Here is a 20,393-nt window from a genome sequence, read left to right as displayed (position 1 = left end):
ACCCATGCCCACTTCACATTCATCTTTAAAGTGCTAGCAGGGGGATGGCAGATTTCCAGTTTGCTCATACACTCTGTCTACAACCTGCCAAAAGTATAGTACCTCATTTATTATTTGCAATTTTAGCTGTTTAAACAAAAATGTCAGTATTAATAAGGTGTCTAAAGAAAACAATAAAAATGGTTGAATGGAATTAGGTTGACAATAATATGTTTAGGGCAGAAAGTGAAAGGTTTGAGGAATCTGAAAAACAGGAAAAAACAGAAGCAATTTTTCCTGTCTTAGTAGAGATTCAAACTTTGCTCAATATGATTCTTAGCTTCTTTCTTCTTGGTCCATGGTTTCAAACACCCCCATCATAAATTACTATCCCCATCAAAAGCATCCCCCCACATATACAAAAGAGAATTTTTGTGCTGTTTCAAAGGATGCATAATTAACAGTAGCATCTTTGTTTTGTTTAATCAAAGATGACTCAGAGTGTAGGGGGAAAAATGACCATGGGGAAGAGAATTAAAAACTCATATATTGTCTTTTGCAGATGGGCATTCAAATCATGAACTCAGTGCAGACATGCAAGAGAACTAGCAAAGAGGCTGGAGGGAGAGAATGTGCTAATGAGCATGCCATGACAGCCTGTACCTTAGCAACCCATGTCACTCCATCTCTTTATTGCTCCTGAGACACGCTGTCCTGTCCTAACCAAGGAGATGTCACCAGGCATATATGCCTTTTCTTCTGGCTAACCCACTGGGAACTAGATGTTGCCAAGCTGTAAAAAATGGGAATTCTCTCTGTCCAGAAATATTAACTGGTCTCCTGATAACTAGAAAAGAGTAATACAGTACTATGAGAACTTTTCTCCAAAGGGAACAGATATACAGAGAAAGTCTGACTTCCATTCTTGCACACTTCCACAGAGGTTTAGGAAGGTTGTCATTCTGATTTGTAGGACAAAATTTTCTATTTGCAAGGTGAAATATTTCTTCACTGGCCACAGAAAGAGCAGCTGGAAAACCATTACCCTTTTCCAAACTATTGGGGAAACTTAACATCTCTCATGCACGCAGCACAACTGCAACCACACAGGATGCCCAGTTCAACAGCAGGCTGTGAGAGCATGAGCCTTCACTTCACGGCACTTTAGCAAACAGTAACAAAAGGAAAACTGGAAAACCGCTTGGAGCTACGGGCTCACCACTGCACAAGGAATCTTACCCATATATGTATATAGAGCATCATTTGATTTCTGTTTCTGGCTTACTAAACAGATGGAATTAATTAACGAAAACAATATATATATACACATCATTATGCAGCCATAAACCAGAAGGATGTCACAGCTTTAACTTCCAGACTCCCAGCAAGCACATATGACCTTAGATATTTTTAGGCACTGCCTCCATTGTTTCAAAGAGGGTAGGGATGGATGAAACAGAATTGCGTAAAAGTAAAATTCATATGACAACCTCATCTAGAATGAAGAGTGGCATTTGTTTTAAGAACCAGGTATATCTTTCGTAAATAAAGGTTGTGTTTCTGAAAAGTTGGGAATAAATAAATTTTGGTCATGAAGTGTTTCAAGTGAAAAGAGGTATATTTAAATGACTCCTACAGCCCTAACTGGTTTGGCTCAGTGGATAGAGCGTTGGCCTGCGGACTGAAGGGTCCTGGGTTCGATTCCGGTCAAGGGCATGTGCCTTGGTTGCGGGCACATCCCCAATGGGAGGTGTGCAGGAGGCAGCTGATTGATGTTTCTCTCCCATTGATGTTTCTGACTCTCTATCCCTCTCCCTTCCTCTCTGTAAAAAATCAATAAAATATATTTAAAATAAATAAATAAATGACTCCTACATTTTAAAAAATAATTTTTTTAAATTGATCAATTAGTCCTCTACTTTATTTTTATTTGAAATCTAGATGGTCAGAATATTCAAGTTTAAGTTTCCAAGGCTTAAGGCAAGATAGGCCTCCTCCACCCCTATATGTGTGTGTGTGTGTGTGTGTGTGTGTGTACAGGTACGGATGTGCATATTTAGTTATATAAACATTTAAAATAGTTGACTATGTAATCAATTGTGAGATTATGTGCATTTTCCATGCTTTTATTTTTTCTCTGATTTGGTGCTGATGTTTTGCTTGAGAAACATAACTGAAGTGATGCAGATTCCTCAGGTTAAAAGCTGATGCATAAACGTTACAGATTTGTGATCTACTGCAGAAATAGGTGCCAAAGGACAAGGCTCTGGCCAAAAAAGAACTACTGTAGTCCCCCCTTATCCATGGTTTCACTTTCTGAGGTTTCAGTTATGTCCAGTCCTGAAATACTAGATGGAACATTACAGAAAACAACAACAACACAATTCATAAGTTTTAATTTGTGCATCATTCTGAGAAGCCTATGAAATCTTGCTCCGTCTAGCCTGAGATGTGAATCATCTCTTTGTCCAGCATATCCATGCTATATACATTCCCCGCCTGTTTGTCACTTAGTAGCGATCTCAGTTATTAGATCGATAGTGCTTATATTCAAGTAACCCTTATTTTACTTAATAATGACCCCAAAACACAAGAGTAGTGGTGCTGGCAATTCAGATATGTGAAAGAGAAGATGTAAAGTGTAGTATGCATAGGAAGAAACAGCATACACTGAGTGGCCAGATTATTATGATCTCTGAACACATAATAATCTGGCCACTCAGTATATATATATATATATATGAGGCCTGGTGCATGAATTCATGCATGGGTGGGATCCGGCCAGCCTGGCCAGGGGGAGGAGACATGGGCGGTTAGCCGGCCTGCCTGCTGGTTGAACTCCTCCTCATCGAGGGGACAATTTGCATATTAGCCTTTTATTATATAGGAGGATATATACTGAGTGGCCAGATTATTATGCGTTCAGAGATCATAATAATCTGGCCACTCAGTGTATATGGGGTGGTTCCGGCATCCATTGGGGCTCTTGGAATGTATCCCCTGAAGATAAAGGGGGACTACTGTACTCCTAACTATTTAGATCACATCAAATCCTCCATCTTTGGAGGATTTTTATTTTTAGAGAAAAAGGATTTTATTTTTAGAGAAAGGTTTTTATTTTTAGAGAAAAACCTGAAAATAAAACTGAGAAGCCCTCAACTTTGAGCTCTCTCTTGATATGACCATCTCTCCAACCCCCACCACTCTCGTATTTCCAAATGCCTAGGGGACATCTCCAATAGGTACCTACCAAAAGCACCTTATGACTGGGCAGGGCAGGCAAAGGGATAAAGAGATCGTGAAAGAGGTGTCAGCCACATGTTCAGAGAATGGCAAGAGGCTTGGTAATGCTACCGGATTGAGAGACGGATAACAGGATGGTGGCAGGCTGGTGGGAGAAAGGCTATAAACTAAGGTAGAGACCAGATCATAAGAGGCGGTATATGTCAGCTAAGAAGTCAGCCAGATAGGAGAACATTTTTGCTACCTTTGACCAGGTATTTTCAACCTGCCTCTATCCCCGGAAGAGGCAGAAAAATAGATGCAGCCCGAGCATATTCCTGGACTTAGCATCATCATGTCAATCTCACTAACCCTGCTGGGTCAGTAGAATTTTCTCCTAATTGGTCTTCAGGGTCCAGGACAAAAACCACCTTTTCACTCTTGTTTCCTTTGGTCCCACTTCTATGCAGAACTAGATCTCCTCTCCTCTGTTCTTACAGCACTTTATTCACTACCTGTTTCACTGTCGCCCCTGCTCGAATGCCAGCCCGTCTGTGGCCAGACACACACACTGAGCACTGTGCCTCTACACAACTGGTGCCATCTCTGCTGGCGGAGGGGTGAGGGGGATGAGGGGCTGTGACAGAGTAACTAATGAAGAAATAACTGACAGAAAGGAAAGGAGTGAAACTGTACTAAACCACGCCCACCCCATTCACTCCTGCATGTAGGAGGAGGGTGCATGTTGGGAAGAAAGGGTATACCCACAAATCACACACAGCATATCCATAACCAGAAGACAATCTTTTCTTTCAATTTAGTCCTGTGTCTTTAGATATAATTAGACAACAATGATCCCATCTGGAGAGTCTGTTGTTACAGTATCTTTAATATTCTCCAGTGTTTCCTGTTTTATTTTAAAAATGTGACTGAGAAACTGAGATTCAATAGGTTAGAATCACAGTCACATCTCATATGTGATGAAGGAGATTGAAGGGGGCCATGATGGATCCAAGAGTAGAATCACGGTTTGAATTTTGTTTAATTATTTTAAGAAAAGAAAGGTTGAGAGAGAAATGAGGTGTACTTTTCTCTTGCCACAGATCTTCTCTATTCCCAATTCAACCCTTTTCACTACTTGCAAATGATTTAAAATATTCATTGGCCTGCCAAAAAACATCCGCACATTACTAGACACGTCCTCACACATTCACATTTGAATGGCTTCTTTCTGCTCCAACGATCATGGCTCTATTCAATCAAAATTAAAGTGAGAACCTCAGAACTGGACGTGGCGTGATGTCGTGGCGACTGAGGATAAAATAGTCATTTGATAGCAACTTCTATATAAAGCGTGTCAACGGGGGCAGTGTTCCTTCAGTTATTCTTAACTTAGGACCTAAGGCACAAAAAGACCAGGCAGGGCCAGACTCTGCCACCATGCCAAAGAACGCTGGGATACACACAGCGTGCACACAGACGCTCCTCAATGTTCTCTGGCGCGGGGTGGCCCCTGGCTCCCAGCCTGAAGCCCAGGAACAGGCCCATTCTCACAGTGGCCTCCCAGACGCCTCCACAGCTGCACAGACACGAAGTGCAGTGTATGGGGCCATCCACGCTCAGGGTCGCCACAATCTCCTGTGTGTCTGACGGCTGGGGCAGGCCTCAGAGACAGGACCCAGCTCAGACAAGGCCCTTTGTTGCCGTTTCCCTAGGAAAAATGCATTTTCCTCTAGCCATTCCTTCTGGACCTAGACTAGCTCATTATCCTGTGTCCCCCATGCACAGACGAACCTTCTAACAGGGCTCGAGATGGCAGCACTGAAACCTCTCATCCCATCTCACTCGCCCCTGGTAACAGTGCAGTGAGTGATAAGTGCACATTCAAAACGGGGAGGGGCCCAGAGCAGTGACAAAGTTGGTAACAAGTCGATGCCACCCAACGGAATCTTCAGCACATGGACATGGTGCCAAGGGAATTCCTAGGAAAGGGTCTAATCTAGAAGAGGCCAGCAACGATGACCAGGAACATCCTGAGTCTCCCACACTGGGAGGACATCACTGGCTCAGCCAATGTCGTATAAACTTTGTCCTACCGCCTTGTTTTTACCTTCTTTTCTGTAAATATTCATTTACTTCACTGGAGAGGTACTATATGCTCATTGAAAATCTGCACCCCCTAGTAAGACACTGGAGCTTTTCCCTGCTGGCCAGTTTTCTATATGCAAACAAGTGGTCACACTTGCTTGCAGTACCCCCATCTTGCACGTCACAACTGGCAGCACATACAAATTGACTTCTGATAGAAGCGAAGCAAACAAGAGTGAGAGGCACCCCAAATATGACAATGTACCCCATCAATTAACTGCATAATCTTTTGCTATTAGTAAAGTACAAAACATAGGCTCTACCACCTAAGGGTGCCTCTTACCACTGAACTATAAATTCTCACCATTGACTTATAAATTCTGTGTCCACAGCTAGGGAGGGAGCAGTTGGTTCGGAAACCAAGTTCCAATCCTAGCCATTTATCTGCTCTGTGAATGAGTGGAGGGAAGGGGGTGCAGCAAGGGAGATATTAAAACACCCACAGGGCCAGGCCAGCAGGTAGAATAAACAATGGAGCTGATGGTCCTCCCCATCGCGAGAAGACAGCTGCTATGCTGCTTGGGTAGGCTGTTGTCAGGAGAGAATGCAGGCTTAATTTTGCCGGATCTTCCAATATTTTCAAGAGAAGCTAGACATATCAGTTTTTATACAAAACCAGTTCTAGTTTACAGTTTTTTAAATGCACCATGTGGCCCAAACAAACATAAATGAGGGTATTATCCACCCCGTAGACTGACTGGTTTGCTACTATTTTATAAGTAGTAAGATCTATTCCATGGTTTCTCTTTCTTTTAAATAGGACGTTGACTGCTATCTGCCCTCCACTCAGGGTTTATTAAGAGCACAGAAGGGGTTTTATTATCATATAACAAAATAATCCAAGTACATTCAGATGCAAAAAGCAGCATAACATGATCTGACCCCCCCCCCCTTTTTTTTAAACCAGGATTTATACAAATGTTCATACATGAACTTGACATTTGGTAGAATTATTTGAAATATGTACTTAGGTATGTTAGCTTCTAAATAAACAAAAGAGGAAAACTGTAATATCCATAGAGGATGAGGGTGTGACCAACTGGTTCAAGTGGTGGGGCGAAAGCCTGGCTGGAACAGCTCTGATTTTTTAAACAAACGCTGTGTAGAGACAGGTAACGTAGACAATACCTCTCAGGAAGCACTGCCACAGAGGGCAGCAGGGAAATGGGGTCGTTGCCAGAAGAGAATGCAATGAAGGTGAAGATAATGTATTGTAAAAATTGATGGAATTACAAATGTTTGTATGTTGATGGAATACATCCTGTTAAAGCAAACAAACAAATATGAGTACTGACTGAAGGGATTTTGTCTGCAAAATACTGGACAGTGTGAGGTGCAGTAAAAATTTTATTAGTAAGCGTTAAGAAGCCAAGATCTAATAACACAGGTTTTCCCTAAACAAGAAGTCAGAAAAAAAGAGAAAAAAAAATCTTTACTATAACACACATTGCCCCACATTTTATACTGTGCCATTTCCGTATTTGTCCTTTTTAGCCTACTTCTAGCAGTCTCTCTTTGCTAAAATACATTAGTTGCCATGGAAACGATGTTACAGTGTGTGAAACCATTTACTGTCCTTGGAAAGGCATTCATGATAAAACTGAACAGTGGTATGTTTTAAAAAAAAAGAGAGATCCAACAGAAAGCAGTTGTGTAAGAACACAAGATCTCAAAATCGTGACTTCATAGTAAGTATTCCTCTACCACCAATATCATATTCCCAGTTTGGCCCACATCAATCAGAGAAGCATTTTCCTCCTCCTGTACGCCAAGTGGTACCTAATCTCTGACCTGTTAGGGAAAACAATAGACTCCCTATAATTCCCATTTACCTCCCCTTAGGGCGGCGTTGGGAGACTACAGAATCAGAATGGCTTGTAGGCTAGACAACACCTCCATAATTGGGGAGGATTTAATCCTGATACATTCTGCTGTCCAACTTTGTTATTAAAGATAGAAATGATACTTGGGACATAGAGATTTGGACTTGAATTTCCTTATTGCCATAGATTAGCAAGACACTTATTTTTTTTCTCTTTCATCTATTCGAAGTAAACCATGCTCATTCTTTTGAGAAAATATACTGAGCAGCTCTCATGCGCAATATTGGCAAAGAAAACCAAAGGAGAAGGCCCTTAACAGCTTAAAATCTAGTGGGGCCAAGTGGACAAGGGTGGGAGCACGAAAAGCCTTCTGGGCCACAGTGAGGAGCTGGACTTTATGTCATAGGAAGACAATGAGGGGTTTTACCCAGGAATGTGATCTCACATAGATTTTTAAAAGCTCACCCAGCTGTTGTGGGAGTGGGATTGGAAGACAACAGTAAAGGAATGCAGAACGGTAATGTTATCAGAATAGTCCAGACAATCAAGGATGGTGCAAAGGAGATGGAGAAATGTGATCTCTAACTAGGGTACCCTTACGCCTAGGCTTGTTTGTGAAAGTGCTAGCTTACACCTATTGTTCCAACAGCCAGTTGGATTAAGCATTTGTCCAGAGGTTTCATTTTTTAAACCAAGTATTACTAATAGTTGCATTAAAATGTACCAACATTGGTGCATATGCACTTCCAGCTTCTGCCAGTCTTACCAGTGGGTGAGACAACTGCATGGAGAAGAGAATTTTCACCATAACATGGGATTAAGTCTGAAAGGTGACCAACGACAATCCATCTCCTTTTCTGTCCTTCCCAACCTTGGCTTAAGTAAACACCCCCTTTCAAGGACAACACGCAGGATGCTCACCAATAAACAAAAAACACTTGGACATGAGCAGCTAAGGACAGCCAACTCCTCCAACTGTCAAGTCTACTAGTCGCTGGATGCTACTGGCCAGCTGCGCTGTGACCCATGCCGCAGCCCGAGATGTCCAAAATAACGAGGCAGAGGGACCAACAGGAATCATAGAAAGTTACAGGTTAGGTTTATATAAAATATTTGTGGGAAATAGGCCTTCTCAAGAATGGTGTGAATGCTCTCATTTCAGTGTTTTTGTCATTTATTGATAATTAATGCTATTTTACTCTGCAATATTTAATGAAAAATTGAATTTGTTTTTCAAGAAAGGTGATGATGAATGCTAACTGGCACAAAATGTTTACTGATATTAACTATCTACCATGGAAGCCATAGTGATATCATTTACTACATAAACCATAAGTCACACATCTACTCTAACAGCAGCAGCAACTACTGCAAATGTTAATAGTAATTGTAAATAGCACTGTGTCTGAGGATGACACGTTCTTAGAGTTCACTAACAGCACTCTAGGAAACCTGACTCTTCTTTTAGATTGAATGGCTGCTTTTCTAGGTTGATTCTGCTTATTTTTGAGTTCAGGTTTTTTGTGCTTATATGGAAAGTGAAGTGATAGCTTTAATGTGTTGGTTTTATTAGCAGAAGGGAAAAACTTCGCAAACAGTTAAGTGATTCCAGCTTTGTGTTAGTATTAACAGGTATTTTAAAAAGAAAAATTAATCAGTTCTAATAATCGTTTGATTTTTTCTCTTTCCTGAGAGCAAAATAAAGCTGTGGAGGTTCATTCTGTCACAGGTAAAACATCTCATGTTATTGCGAATGCTACTGTGACTTGTGAAAAGTTTAACACAAGAGATGAAATTTTGGGGGTAACACAAATACAAATTTTGTGCTGCTAAAAGCAGTTGTCCTTACTAAATCAAAAAACCTATGGAGAAAAAAAAGTTACTTGGAATTGGGTATGGCATATGAACACCTCATAACTGCATTCAAACAAGTAGTTAAATCCTACCAAATGAAAAATAAACTATAGGTGAAGAAATTGACAAGTTAGAAATATTGAACTACAAAATTTTTGTGACAGTATTCTGTGAATATTCAGCATGTTCGTACATGCCTTCTGTTTTGCTGCCTGTCAGCATCAACCAGGTTTTAAAAAGGTCTGAGAAACGTCTGAATCAATGTAGGTGTGTCATAATGGTATGATAGATGCATTCTATAAAGTTTGGGTGGGTTCTGTGCCAAAACAGTTGGAAATCTTTGTTCAAAGCAGTGACACTACACTTCTGTTTCGAAAGCCTTTAGCCAATAGCAGGTATTAAAAACAAGACTTGCCAATAGAAAGATGTTGAAATTTATCCCGAAGAAATTATGAGAACTCAAGTAGTGTCCAAGATTTAATTTTCATTCTGAAATTGTATTATGTTTTGGAGTATCTCAACTTGTGGTGATCTTTTGATGGTGCTCCTAGTTTTGTTGTTTTGTTTGTTTGTTGTTAATGTTTTTATTGATCTTTAGAGAACGAGGAAGGGAGAGGGAGAGATAAAGAGAAACATTGATAAAGAGAGCAATACATCGATAGGCTGCCTCCTGCATGCCCCTACCCGGGATCAAGCCCACAAGGGGCATGTACCCTGATCAGGAATCGAACCTGCAACCTCTTGGTACATGGGATGACGCCCAACCAACTGAACCTCACCAGCCAGGGCAGTGCTCCTAGTTTTAATTAAATACATTTATATTCTGTACCAGAATGAAGAGAAATTATGAAGATCTATGATTTTGTATCATCTAACTGTGATAAAAGAACTGAAAGAACAATAGGGGAACTTATTTTCATTAGTTTTGTCTTATAAAAATACTGAGGATAAGAATTCTGAATGGGGTAAAAGACCTGTGACAATATTTGGGCTAAAATATTTATAAATTTCAATATAAAAAATTATTCTGAGGCCTCCATTTAGCAGAACTTACTCTCAGCTGAAGTGTATCTATAGAAAGAGCTATTTCCTCAGTTAAAAATATTATGACATATACATAAATGCCATTGAACATAGTAACAATTTCAAATATTAACTATAAAACACAACTTTGAAGATTAAAAGTAGCTCTATGAAAAAATAAAAAAACATTCTTCACAAAAAAGAATCAGTGACATGAATACTAGAGACATATGGCTAAAAAGCTGAGTAAGGTGAGTGAGTATGTACCAAGAATAACTAGTTTTATGTTCTTTTTAATGTCTAAAAAGTTCTTTTTTTTTCTAATGTATATGGGCATGATTATAATTTTTAGAAATGTTATTTTTGAGATTTCAAATAAACCTATAAATACTATAAAATGATGTTGGTTAACAAATCAACATTTAAAAAATTCTATAATTTTAATTATTTTACTTTAAAAATTTTTCATTGTTGACACTATTATAGAAATTCCCATTTTCCTCCCCTTTGTCCACTTCCACCAAGCCCCTACCGCCCCCCTCTTCCCTCTGACCATCACCACACAGTTGTCTGTGTTTATGGGCTATCCTAATATTGATCAACCAAAGGACTTGTACACATGCATATAAGCATAACCAATGGATATAAGACACTGGGGGGGGGGGGGCAGGCATGTGAGGGCATGTACTGGGGGGTAGGGGAGGCCGGGGGGGTCAATGGGGGGAAAAAAGGAGACATATGTACTACTATTTATAATACTTCAAACAATAAAAATAAAATGACATAAATAAAAAAAATAATTTTTTAAAAAGCCAGGAGCCGCCACGACCGAAACAACCAGATGGACGACTGAACAGCGGCTGTGTGGGGCGACCAGGCTGGTAGGGGGGGGGCAGTATAGGGCGACCAGGCTGGTTGGGGGGCAGTTAGGGGTGACCAGGCTGGCGGGGGGGGGGGCAGTTGGGGGCAACCAGGTTGGCAGGAAGGTGATGTTGGGGGCAACCAGGACAGCAGGGGGGGCAGTTGGGGGCAACCAGGCTAGCAGGGGGACAGTAAGGGGCAACCAAGCTGGCGGGGGGGCAGTTAGGGGTGACCAGGCTGGTAGAGGGGGGGCAGTTGGGGGCGACCAGGTCGGCAGGGAGGGCAGTAAGGGGCAACCAGGCTGGCAGAGGGGGGCAGTTGGGGGCAACCAGGCTGGCATGGGGGGCAGTAATGGGCAACCAGGCCAGAAGGGGGGCAGTAAGTGGTGACCAGGCCGGCAGTGGGAGCAGTTAGGGGCGACCAGGCCGGTGCAGGGGGCAGTTGGGGGCGATCAGGGCGCAGGCAGAGGCGGTTAGGGGCAATCAGGCAGGCATGCAAGTGAGCAGTTAGGAGCCAGTGGTCCCGGATTGTGAGAGGGATGTCCGACTGCCGGTTTAGACCCAATCCCCGGGTTCGGGCCTGAACCGGCAATCGGACATCCCCCAAGGTGTCCCGGATTGAAGAGGGTCCAGGCTGGGCTGAGGGGACCCCCCACCCCGTGCATGAATTTTGTGCACTGGGCCACTAGTTCATATATATAGGGTGTCCCAAAAAATGTATACACACACTTAGAATAATTAGAAAGTCATGTTTATTAAAACACATTTCTTTTTCAAAACTGAACTATCTGCTGTTAAAGTGTATATACATTTTGGGGGACTCCCTATATGTTCTTTGGCTAATCCCTTCACCTTCTTTCATCCAGCCCCCTCTTCTCCCTCCCCTCTGACAGCTGAGTGGCTCCTTTCAGTAAATGTTATGGTCCCCCATCTCTAGCTCTCTTGGCTCCCACTGACAGATGAGGGAAAATATGAAAAGTATTTACCTTTTGAGAAGATGTGCTCAAAACATCACAGTAATTTTCTAGTAGGAAAATACATAGTAGGTATCCCAACAGGCAACATCCCACCTCACTCCGCCCTGCCAAACTCATGTTTTTTTAAACAAGACTAAAGATTTCTCTTCCAAAATTACTAGGCACTTCAAGAAACAACAGGGTTGAAAACATCTTCTTAAATGCAATATCATCCCTGTATGAATGTCAAAGAGGAATGAAATGTACTGAAAAAGAGCTAACTGGTCCCCCCTCCCCCTTCATTTGAGTGTTCTAGTAACTACTTATGAATTATACTTGAAAATGAATCCTTTCATAAACTCATGCTTTATTTAGTCAATGAGGATGGAATAAAAATGAAGAGCTTCTCCTCTCACAGAGATTACAATTCCTAGTATTCACTCTGATACCTTTAAAATATGAAATTGAAGGGTCACACCCAGTGAAAATGCTTGTCTTCAGCATCTCAGGATATTGATTAGAGAAAGGCCTAAAATTCGAATACTTTCCTCTGACCTGAGGCTCCATAGCAACTGAGGTCCTTCCTTCCAGGGCACTCGGAAGAACTGCCTTTTACCAAACAAGGGACGCCCAACCCCCACTATATTTTGGAATATCTGGTGGACAACTCTGCTCCTCCAAAGGGCAGATCGCCCCACTTCTTCTCCAAGATGAACCGACCATAAGGGATGTTAACCCACAATTTACTCAAAGAAAATAGCATACTAATAGTATGCAGCAGCAGCATACTATTAAAACACAGCTCCAATGCAGTGCGGCAGGTTTGAAATTTACACTGACTACTTAGCTGTATATACACTAAATATGTTACTTCATTTCTCTACAGTTGAATTCAACTTGATCATGACCATCGCATTTCTGCTTATGAAGAAAAAACCAATATTGCTACTTCCAGATAACTTAATCTCTTCAGATACAAAATTTTGGCTGCTTCAGGGCAATAAGTCAAATTTAATTAATCTCAAACTGCCTCTCATGGCTGTGTTCATTTCTCCCTCCCTCCTTCCCCAGGGGAAAATTATAGACCACCACGGGATGGGGAGAGAACCTGGTCCAGGTGCTGCCCTGCAAGCCCTCACCGGCCTCCTCGGGAGGTGCCATCCCTTTGTCTCTGAATGTTGGCCTGGCTCTGCTGATGGGACTGGTGGATACCTGCAGTCATGATCCCAGCCCGCCTTCAGCAGAGGCTGGCACAGTCCATTCTGTGCCCGCTTCATTCTGACCCCAGGCCTCTCCCACCTGGCTCTCTCAGCACCTCCACATTTACCTGAGGAGGCCTGCAGTGCCGTCAGGATGTCTCCTATGCCACAGGCAGGCACCGGGAACCATGAGGGGACACATCTCAGGGCTAGTTTCCACAAGGTGCTTTCCTTCAAGAGTTCCAGACAGGATGCGGGGGCCAAGGGCTGCTGCATGCAGATTATCCTCCACCCACCTGGAGTGGGGGATCCCAGCCACCCATTCATTTCTCATCTCTCATTTCATCCAAATCTCTACAAGCTCCATCCTCCAATCCAGAAAGGTATTTCCTGCTTCCTGCAGCTTCCCTCCTGCACGGCTGACTGTTCAATATATGCCAGGCCTTCTGAGATCTGGCTCCTTGGAATATTTTTTTTTTTTTCTAACAAAGTCTGCCTCTTTTAAAGGAAGGCCTGGGCTAACTCTGATCTCTGAAACATGCTTTAAGTGCCTGTTTTGAAAGTCCACAGCTGAACAATGTCTTCTTTGTTCCAGCCTATAGTCTGTCCTCTCCCTGAAGTAATAGAATCCTTAGCCTCCATGGGGGAGACTCCCAGGGCAACAAGAATTAGGAGGGAAGTAAAGTAAATTGAATATCAGTTCAAAATATTAGCCCCAATAAATTGGCTGGTCATCATGAAAGGTCTCAGAGGTCCCAGAACACTCACTCAGAATGTTTAAAACGTGCCACATAAGACAAGACATTCTTCTGGAAGACACCGTTTATACCTATTTAAATCAAGGACTAAAGGGGCCTGTGCCTTTCAGTTTCTTGAATTCTTTGTATCTAAGGTCCTAAATTTCTATTTTGTTAAGTGGAAATCCATTCAACGGGAAGTGACCCTGTGCACTATCATTGTGGATCTCTCCAATTCTATGGGTTCCCTCTTCCTAGGGCCTTCTCACCGCTGTCTCTCCTCCTCCACACCTGCTATGTTTACTCATCAGATTCCTAAAACTTCAGAGCCTTCCTTACCTTGGCCATCCTCCAGCTCAATCCCCTCTTCAGCCTGAACCTACCTCCAGCTGATGCAATTGATATTTTCTCTAGTCTCTTAGAACATCCTCCTCACTTGACCATTTAAACCAATTCTCAACTCTAGGTCACCCCCAACATGATAAGTACTTTCAGGCAAAGTCACAAAACTGGGCTAAAGAGAACCATAAAAAATACCTACAGATTCCAATGGGACCTCACAATTTCTCTGCAATACCTTCTATCCATTTATTAACAGATCATCCTATATTTTTGTTACTCTGGAGTTTTTCTGCATTCTCCAAGCCCCCTTCCCATCTCTAAATCTATGACCCTCAGATGATGGCTTAGCCTCTAATTTTACTGAAAAGTTTTAGGAAACTCCACTCCTTCAAACTTCTTTCTTTTCACATAAAAATGTCACTGTATCTTCATCTATCTCAGAGTTACAAATCACACATGTAAAGTACTGTGCCTGCACTTTCAGCACTCAAACCTATAAATACCTTTCTCTTCTGTTATTTCTCCCTCCAAGCTGGTAATTTTTATCTTTCTGAGGGCTATCATGGATTGAATATGCCCTCCTCCCCCACCCCCCCCCCAAAAAAAAATGTCCATCTGGAACCTGTGTGACCTTATTTGGGAAAAGGGTCTTTAAAAATGTAATTAAGAACGTAGTGATAAGTTTATTTTGGATTAGGGTGGGTCCTAAATCCAATGACATGTATCCTTATAAGAGGAGAATGCCATATGAAGATGGAGGCAGGAATTGTTGGTCTACAAGCCAAGGAAAGCCCAGGTTTGCCAGTAGCCACCAGAAGCTAGGGAAGAGGCATGGAACAGTCTCCCTCAGAGCCTCTGGAAGGAACCAACCCTGATAGCATCTTAATTTCAAGACTTCTGGCTTCGATGTGAGAGTTTTTGTTGTTGTTTTAAGCTACCCAGTTGGGGAAAATTTGTTTTGGCAGCCACAGAAAACTAATGCAAAGACTCCTTCTATACTCACCATCACCTTGCCCATAACAACTCTTTGTTGATTCCTTTCCATCCATTATCCCCTCCATTTCCAGCCTTACCAACATCACTCTCTTTAGGGAATAATTGCCGTATGTTCTAGCCCATTCAGGAGACACTGAGAGTGCAGTTAGGTGTTCTGCTGGGAGACACGGGGCAGGGTTCTTGCCACAGCAGCAGTTCTGGATCTTAAGTGCACAGGAGTGCTATTGTGGGGATAGAGGCCCGGAAGCCTCATCCCTGGGAACAGACTCTGTCACATCTGGGGAGGTGAGATCAGGGAAGGCAGTGGGGCTTGCCTTCGGCCTCCCGTATTGGACTCTCCCCATGTGGCCAAGGTACAATCAGAGAATGTTTGGGACTGCAGTTTTCCAAGTGCCAATCCTCCTGGTATCACACCCAGCTATAAACTAACCAGAACTTCCCAGGAATTACTGGCACCCACAGAGGCATCTGGGTTTGCTCCTTATACCACAGTCCTTATAGGTTCTTCCCAGCCACGCCTCACTGGCTTTCATTCGCAATTCTTGACCTCTTAGCATTCTGAAGTCAAGAATCAGTTGAATAATGACTATAAGACAGTGAGAATTGTATGGTTAACCTCACTAGTATAAAAAGGGTGTGGTATGGCACATCATCTATTCTTTGAACCCAACTTGAAGATAGGACTAGGATTTGAGATCACTGCATTTCAACCTAAGGACGTGTAATATAAGGTGGAACTTAAAACATTATACACAACCAAAATATGGATTCTAAACATGACTGAGGATCTATCAGTGAAGAGGACCCAATGTATTATCTACAAGAAGAAAATTTATTCAAGATGCATCTCATTCTACAAGTACTGAAAACACTTGGGAAACCTCCCAGTTTGCACAGTTCAGTATTACACTGAGCACAAAGCAAATTAAGTGAGGTGAGCTTCTAGCCTTCCAGTAGCTTGCTACTGAAAATGGACAATTTTGATGCTGACATGTACGAAAGTGAGTGAACGTGAACAAATTGGAAAAAGTGGTGACATTATATGCCAGCCAAGGGCAAAGAGCATTTTGTCAGTAGCATATGATCTCCCACACTTAAGGCAGTGGTTCGGCAATGGGCAGGAAGGTGGGAAAAGCACTGAAATCACAGATAGTGAATGGCTGAGGAAGAAAAAACAGTTCACCACTACTTTCCAAAGACCATAATGGTACCCCTTGCCCATCTGGGCTGCAGTAATTGGTCTACACCCACAGAAAGTGTTCTTCTTGGTCTCCACCCTTCAGATACATTAAATCTGACATCTAGGTGAGGGTTGGGCAAGGGAAGCCATTAATGAGGAACCACAGAGGGCTATTCCCAGGTAGGTAAGAAGACCCTTAATGACAGGTAGGTAAGAAGAACCTTAATGAGTGGCTGACAAACACTGCATATTGTGCTGCTGTGTCTTTTGTTACACATGTTACTTGAGTAGTGCCTCCCCTCAACCATGGAAAACATTTTATAAGGCTTATTTTCAATCATTCTTTTGAAGGCTATAAAACAGAGACTGTGATATTTTGGGGGATATAGTGTGAAATAATTACTTTAAGTATATGATGGAATCCTCCCCGCCCCTGCTAAGGAGAGTCTTCAAATGGTACTACTACCAAGTGAAATAACGCATGGAAAGAAAGGCACTCCCCACAGCCGAAGCTGGGGTTCATATGGCCGAGGAATGCAGTTAAATGCTACTCTGAGAGGTCCAGAAATGCGCAGGTACATAATAGGTGAGTGCCTGCCTTCTCTCATACCTCCAGGATACACTGGTGGTCCCTTTCCCATCATTTATTACTGTATTATTCCAGTTTCCTCCAGATTTTGAAATATTCTGCATTTACCCGGGTCTTAGATGTTCTTGTGCACTGGTGACTTCCTATTGTTTTTAGTGAAAATCTTAATGAAAGTCGGACAGCACAGGGCAAAGAAGTAACTATTTCCTTGACCACCTTAAATTTTTAACAAAAAGCTCAATATTCTGAACAAAAAAAATATCTTTAAACATATACCATTCTGAAATACAATGATGGGTCCTAAAACAGTCTAGGACAGTGGTCGGCAAACTCATTAGTCAACAGAGCCAAATATCAACAGTACAACGATTGAAAGTTCTTTTGAGAGCCAAATTTTTTAAATTTAAACTTCTTCTAACGCCACTTCTTCAAAATAGACTCGCCCAGGCCATGGTAGTTTGTGGAAGAGCCATACTCAAGGGGCCAAAGAACCGCATGTGGCTCGCGAGCCGCAGTTTGCTAACCACGGGTCTAGGACAATCACCGAACCTAAATCGTGTGAACTACAGAAGCTCCATATCTGAGGAGATGCCAGCCTAGCCTCACAGATGGCCGGAAACCAGCTATACATTCCAGTATCCTGCCCCAGGGCCTGTCTGAGTAAACATCTGCTGACTGTCTACACTATGAAAGACATCCTGCTACATGCTATAGGGGAACCAAAAAACAAAAGGAAGGGGGAGCAGCAAACAATATTTTTGCATACGTGAAGCCAATAGTCTCTTGAGAAAACAGGACCCATAAATACGTATTTCTAGGAAACCTAGATTCTAGTCTAAACTAAATTAATAACTGGATGTATAACCATGGGCAAGTCACAGAATTTCTTTACAGCTTGGATTCCTCACACCAGGAATTAACTAACAACATAAGGCATCACATATTAGGAGGTAACCGAGAGACAAAAATGTTCAATGCAAGAGAATGAGAAGACTAAGAGAGTCTTCCCAGATTTGGGCTTCCAACTGGACCTTGAAAAATGGATAGAATTCTGAGAGAAAGAAGGGTCAGGGAATTCCAAGAGGAAAAAAACAACAACAACCGCACAAAGGCTGGAACACATAATTCATATTAATGTTACAGTAGATTGACATCTGGCTAATCAAGTGTTAATGTCATGGTGAACGAGGTCAGCCAGGTATGACTAAGAATGTGGAGACAGTTGGAGGCATTGAATATCCAGTTAAGAAATTTGGTCTTTCTCTTATTCATTGGGTTGTTAATAAAGGAACAAGGCAAAAGAACCAATATCCAGTATCAGCCAGCACATCCATTTTCACATGGATCAAACCTCCTCATTCAATCTAGAAAATATAGGAGTAACACAACAGGAATTGTGTGTGTGTGTGTGCGCGCGCTAAACACTTTGTTTTTTAGCAACTGGAATTGTTATTTGCAAATCATGGGAGCGCCTAAAGGACATAACATATCAAGAGAATATAGATCAGGCAAAGGTATATACAGAGGACAGACACAGCATTGACATTTTCAAGGAGACAATAATAAAAGATACATAATGACGGAATGCTAGAGTTCATTGATATCTGAAAATAATGAGGTGCTCGCTCTGTTCTAGGAGGTTAGACAATAAACTAGACAACAAAAAAGTGAAACCCTCCAAACTCTGAGAGCAAACAAGAGAAAACATTAACAGAAATCAGCACTTTCCAAATTATCCTGCGTGCATGTGCCTAGCTATAGGCAACATATCACACAATTTCTAAAATAAAATTAAAATCAAATTTTACAAATGACAGTATTTAAAATTATTATTGCTTTAAAATAGACACTCCAATGTGTGGGAATGAAGGAACTTGTTCATGTTTATTTGCCTTTTCAGTAGAATTTAAATTGGGCAGGATTTCACAGAAATCCAGATTCAGTAACTTTTTCTAGGGATCAGAGAGAAAGGACTGGAAAAAGTGCCCTGGGCTTTGTTGTGGGAAAGACGATCTGGATCATTTTTAATTTTCCACTAAAGTCCTGCTTTTCAGTATACAGCAGATGGAATCCTTATACAACTCCATGAAAAGCCTACTATTTTTGGGTACTTCAAAGATGGAAGCTCTGAAGAAAATAAGTGTTTAAATTCATCAGCACATTCAAAAGGAGCAGGTACTTAGAAATCTTAAAAATACAAGGGAAGAGGTCTTTCTGTGATGGATTTCTGATCCCCAGCCTCCTCTGGGTGCTGCTCCCTCCGGCTCCAGCTGATTGATGATTCTCTACCACTTCATGGCCTGCTCCCATCACTGTGGCTCAGACTCACTACATTTGCTTCATCCCTCGTCTCTCAGAAGCTGCCTCCCAGCCATTCTCATATACAGGCAAGATTTTGGGGTTCAATCCTGCCAGCCCCATACTTACTAAATGAGAACAGGGTCTGGGAACATGCATTCTGTAAGGTCCTCAGAGGATATTCATGCAATGATGGCCCTAAAGCTCTTTCCTTATTATGAGCTGGTTCAATAGATTATTAGTCGTTGTGCCAAGGCTGATGTTTACTGTGTGTGGACTATGAGGTACAGGGCGAGGTAGTTTATATTCTCATTTGAGACAGAACAAATTTAGTGTTAAAAGCACAGACCCTGGAGTCAGACTGATTGCCTGGGTTCAGATCCTAGCTCTGCTGCTTACTAGCTCTGTGACCCTGACTAAATCACTTAACCTCCATGCCTCAGTTTCCCTACCTGTTAAATGGGGATAATAAAGGCAGTGCCTCATCAAATAGTGCTGGGTTTGTGATGGGAAAATCAAACCATGAAAAAGATACAATACCTGACTTACAAAGAGCCCACAAGTAATAATCTATATATATAAAAGCCTAAGCAACCAAATGACCAAACAACCAGTCGACGGGTTGCTATGACATGCACGGACCACCAGGGGATAGACGCTCAACACAGAAGCTGCCCCCTGATGGTCAGTACGCTCCCACAGCCAACCTCCTGCTGCCAGCAAACTGGCCAGCCACGGTCCCCCCCTTCCCCTCCCACGGTCCCCCCCCCTCGGGCCGGCCCTGATCGCCCTGAATGGGACTGGGTGAGATGGCCCCAATTGGCCCTTATTGCCGGCCTGGCCAAGGGACCCCACCTGTGCACAAATTTGTGCACCTGGCCTCTAGTAATAATAAAAAAAGACAAGTATCTGTCCATTCTCCCACCCAGCTGACTTCACTTTGTCAGACTGTGACAAGGGTGATAATGGGGCAGTAACCAAGTGTCATGGGAGCCCAAAGGGGGGACTTCCCAGAAGGTAAGTCTTGAATGGAGCCAGAAGAAGGAATGAGATTTCCACAGGCGGGGAAGGTGCCTTTGTACCACCAACACTGAACACAGAAGGAAGTGCAAAGCAAAGGCAAGGAGGCTTGAAAATAGGCAGGGAGTGAGAAACCACAGCTTTGGAACAAAAGCAAGCATGAGTTT

The 20,393-nt window shown here is 42.3% G+C and overlaps 1 protein-coding gene across 4 annotated transcripts in view; it reads right to left on the bottom strand.

Moving 5' to 3' along the window:
* The window catches only part of FYN (FYN proto-oncogene, Src family tyrosine kinase), a 207,267-nt gene that overhangs the window by 178,779 nt on the left and 8,095 nt on the right, over positions 1–20,393 (bottom strand). The gene's annotated exons all lie outside the window — the stretch shown is intronic.

Source organism: Cnephaeus nilssonii, assembly GCF_951640355.1.
Source record: "Cnephaeus nilssonii genome assembly, chromosome: 9".
Classification (NCBI taxonomy): domain Eukaryota; kingdom Metazoa; phylum Chordata; class Mammalia; order Chiroptera; family Vespertilionidae; genus Cnephaeus; species Cnephaeus nilssonii.
Note: the sequence above shows the minus strand (reverse complement) of the source record. Positions and strands in the feature narration are given on the sequence as shown.